Source organism: Humulus lupulus, chromosome 9 (genome assembly GCF_963169125.1).
Source record: "Humulus lupulus chromosome 9, drHumLupu1.1, whole genome shotgun sequence".
Classification (NCBI taxonomy): Eukaryota; Viridiplantae; Streptophyta; class Magnoliopsida; order Rosales; family Cannabaceae; genus Humulus; species Humulus lupulus.
The window spans coordinates 118,406,525-118,411,527 of record NC_084801.1 but is presented as its reverse complement, the minus strand read 5'-3'; positions in this window follow the sequence as shown (position 1 = coordinate 118,411,527).

Sequence of the window (5,003 nt, the reverse complement as noted above, 5' to 3'; positions counted from 1 at the left end):
CCCGCAGTATCAGGTGGCCATGCGAATGGGGGCACGCGTCAAAGGAGCCTCGCCCCCAAGGGCCACGCATACCTAGTGGCCTTGTGTGCCTCGCCTTGCGCACCGGCCACGTCAAAGGCCTCAAGAGACATAGCCTCCACTAAACACCCTTCGGCCATATACCAGGGGCCTCGCAGTGTGGGGGCTGCAAAGTGATGGTTTCACAAGATGAGACCCTCATCCCATTTGTAGGCGTCATGCTTCATTACACACGCAGCAGACCCCGTTGAAGAGGCCTTACCTCTCTTCCTGAGGTAAGTGCCACCAACAGGGCACCACTCTCCCTATGAGTCACATGAGATGAAGAGCAATAGGAGAGACCCAAGAATTATTAGGTATAGAGCCAATAGTGGAATAGATGACTGAGTATATCGTTCATGTCAACACACTTGCTTCCCTACACTTAGTAGGACGTGGAATAGCCTTGAGCAGATACATGCCTTGGCGAGGCGAGAATAACCATCGGGTACATAGTACCCGTACGTGTACGGGTGCATGACGTACAACCATGAGGAGGACAGAAGTATGACCCTGACACCTGTATCACATAGGTAGTGGAGGTACGGATTTGTACAGAGAGTAGAGGCACTATATGCATGCCTCTGACTATGTACCAGGCTGACAATATGATCTTCTGCTCCACCACTCTTCCCATACCACTACCACCTGTGCTATTACCCTGACAGTGTACTTATGTACTATTTTGTCCCAAGGGACCACCATGTATAAGGGGCCATTAGAGCCCAGCTATAAAAGGAGCTTGACCCCTCAGAATGAGGGGTTGGAAAATCCATTGTAAGCAGAGGCTATTGAGAAATATATCAAGACTTGCTCCATCATTTATCTGTGTTTACTTTTCCTTAAAGTTTATTCTCAGTTCTTATATAAACATCACCTGACTTACCTTTGAGTTTTCCGATCTAATTTCGTTGACGAGATTTCACCGTCAACAGTTTTGTTAATTAATTTTTATTTTAAAGTTATATTGAATTTTTAAGTTTTTTTATGAGTTATTGATATATTATTTTCTAATTAGTGTATATGTTTGGTGATATGGTATATCATATATTTTATGATATTTAGTTTCTATTTTATTATATATAATGGTAGTATATAATTTTGTACCATAGTATATACATTTTAATGGTAGTATATAATTTTGTTAGCCTAATATATATATTTATGAGTAATAATTTTGTAAGTTTTGTTGGTATATAATTTTTCAACTCGGTATATATATTTTGTAGTATGATATATCATTCAACAACCCATAAAAAATGAAAAAAAAAAAAAAAAAACTTTAAAATAAAAACTAATTAAACCAAACTAATATACATATACCATAATATTAAAATATTTAGAATAAAATAGTAATTTGCTAAATAACACATTTGGTAATATGTATTATTAAAAAGGTGGTTAGACTATTTTACTAAAAAATTAAAAATATAAACATTTACTTACTTTCACACACCATTAAATGTCATTTTGCACAATGCTCCTTAGATATTCTCTGAAAGGAAAAATTAAAATTAAAATATCACTAAATTACATTTTATATGAGGTTTTTATTGAAGTTTTAAAAAATATGGCTTTTTTCAACATAATTTTTTTATGGCTTTTTATACATTTTTATCATTTTTATGGTTTTTTTTTTCCATATTTTTGTCAAAAATTCTCATTATGCCATATTTTTATTACTATTGAACTTTGTTTCAAGTATTAGGGTAGTTATGTAATTTCATTTTATTTTATTTTTTTAACTTTTCCATACTACGTTTTTCATTGAAAATAACTTACCTTTTCAGTTTTTATATTTTTATTTTATTTTATTTTAACTTTTTTATATTACTTTTCACTAACTTTACCATTCACCTTTTCCCAATTTGACTTTGCTTCTTCTCCTCCTTCAAGATGATTTTTGTGATTCCATTTTCTGCAACTTCGGTGAACGAAGTGGTCGAATAGAAGCTCGGTGAACGGATGGGACGACTAGAAGCTCGACGAACGGACGTGAAGGAGTGGAAGATTTTTGGAAGGGCTCGGCAAACGGACTGGAATGGCTAAGTCCGATGTATCTACTGCGAATGTATGCATTTTTTGTTCTGTTTTGGGCATTTGTTTTCTCTTGTCAGTATGTTTTTGGTTTCTTTGATTTTGTATTTTGGCGATATTAATTGTTAATGTGTTATGTGTTTTATCAGGGGTTTAATTTGGCGAACGGCTAATTGCGGAGGTATGCATTTTTTGTTCTATTTTGGGCATTCGTTTACTCTTGTCGGCATGTTTTGTTTTCTTTGATTTTGTATTTTGGCGATATTAACTGTTAATGTGTAATGTGTTATGTATGTTGGCGATATTAACTGTTAACTGTTAATGTATTTTGGCGATATTAATTTTCTTGTAAGGTATGTTTTAAGGTTGGTAAGGGTATAAAATAATTAAGAGATATTCATTAGTCCCGTAGTAATGTCATGAGCACTTTTAATGTGTTATGTTTTTAATCAGAGGTATTAATTTGCTTGTAAGATATTTATTGTTTTAAGGTTGGTAAGGGTGTAAAATAATTAAGAGATATTCATTAGTCCCGTAGTAATGCCATGAGCATATTGTTCCAAATTCATTTTTTGCATTTTTAATTGTCATCTAGATATTTTTGTGGTGTGCGAGTTTTGAAGGTTTTTTCTTGATCTATCTTTGTTATAGAGTTTGTCATGATTATCTTTATTGTTAGTATTTAGTTCTTATGAATTTGTTTTATTTATATTTATTAGTTTTGCTTGGTTTTTTGTGAATTAGAAATAGTTAAAAAGGGAGATAATGTTGGTCCTTCAAAAAGTCCTTATGATGTTGTGCCTTCTTTAAGTTTGTGTCATTCTCCTCGAAGTCCAACAGTACCTGTTAACAATGCAACACCTAACATTAAGGTATTTTGGTTTCTTTTATTTTGATTGGTTTTAATTTTAATTTGTATTTTTTTTTCTGTATTTTGGTTTGGTTATTAGTTTTTTTTTTTGTTAATTAGAGTTATTCTCAAATACTTTTTTCTTTGGTATTCATTATTTTTATTTTATGCTTATGTTTACCAGGGAGGTAATGTTATATAGTTCTTCATCGACAAGTGTTGATGGTGGTTTGTGTTCTTCCCCTCGAGGTAAAGAGTCAGCAAGGATCAAGAGCACAATTGTTGGGACAAAGAAAGATCATGGGAGTAGAGTTAAGGTACCTAGTTACTTTGATATTGTTTTCCATGTTTATATGTATGTTTTTATTCTTTTATTTTTTATAAGTTCCCAGTTTCTATGTGTTTGGTATTGCTTTCTTATGTGATCCATGATTACTTTATATGGTTTAAGTGTATGATTATGTTTATTATGTTTAGTGTTTTGTAATGTGTTCTCTTGTGGTCCCTAGTTACTTTTGAATTGATTTGCTTTTATTATTTTTTGTTATTTTAATGTTAAGTAACCCAGTACTGTATGTTGTCCACTTTTTCTTTTTCTTTTTATGTTTTTTTATATTTTTTTTGGCTTTTATAGGTACCGAGTTAGTTGATGATGTTTAGTATTTTTTTTATAGGTACCTAGTTACTTTGTTTTATTTTATTTTTTTTGCCTTTATATTTTTCACAGTTACTTTATTATGTTTAGTGTTTTGTAGTTTATTCTCATGTGGTCCCCTCATTACCTTGAATTTCTTTGCTTTTATTGTATGTCTTATTTCAATATCTTGTATGTCTTATTTCAATATCAAGTTACTAGTTACTTTGTGTTGTCCACTGTTTACTTTGTTGTATTTATTTTTTTATCTTTATAGGTATATATTTACTTAATAATGTTTAATTTTTTTTTAGGTTTGTAGTGTGTCTCATGTGGTCCCTAGTTACCTTTATTTGCTTTGCTTTTATTATTTTTGTTATTTTAATGTTAAGTAACCAAGTACTGAATGCTGTCAACTTTTTTTTTTGTATTTGTTTTATGGCTTTTATAGGTACCCAGTTAGTTGATGATGTTTAGTGTTTTTTTTATAGTGTTTACCCAAAAAAAGATTCACTTGATGACGTGGCAAGATTAGTACGCACGTGAGATGCGCGTGACTATTTAAGTAGTTAGGTTCTGGTCAACCATTGACTAGAGGAGAATTCGTACGGCAGATGGCATATTTCTTAGGCGACCAGGGCTGGTCGCAGTATATCAGATATTTTCTAGAAATATTTGATCTTGCATTTATGTAAAAAGTGTAATTTCCATTATTATTCAGATATGTTTGTATTAAATGTAATCAAGGCCCATCGACCCAGAGGTAGATCCTTGAGCCTATAAATAAGACTCAAAGGGTTCGTGAGAGGGATTTTTTTTTTGTTGGAGAAACTATGAGAGAAAATAATTGTTCTTACACAATTCTTTGTATCTATTACTGAGCTTGTGAAACTTGGTAAACCCTTATTTACTAATCGCAGATTCTCATTACATTAATAAGAACACTAAGTGGACGTAGGTCATTACCATCACTTGGGGACGAACCACTATAAATCCTTGTGTCATTTATCTTCTTGACTGTAATTCATCTAATTTCTATCGTTTTATTTGACTCCGTGTCATTAACCAAATCAAAGGTCAACATTTTGGTGCTTTCATTGAGAGCAGAACTCAAGACCTCCAAGAAGATTGAATGGCGAAAACAACTAGGAAAACTGGGCAAACCTCTGGGCATGTGCCAAATCAACCTCCTCCATAAGGTGTAGCTGAGGATGAGCCACAGGTGGAATTGGAAGAGGAGGAGATGGATGCTGAACTTTGAGGACAACTTTCATTGTGTTGTAAGAAGAATTAGCTAATTTGAGAGCTAATCAAGAGAATGTAGCTGAAACAATAGTGTTGCAGCAGATGGTGATTGATCGGCAATGCCAATAACTGAATGAGCGGCAAGCTGACATGGACTGCCGACAAAGGGATGCCACTACA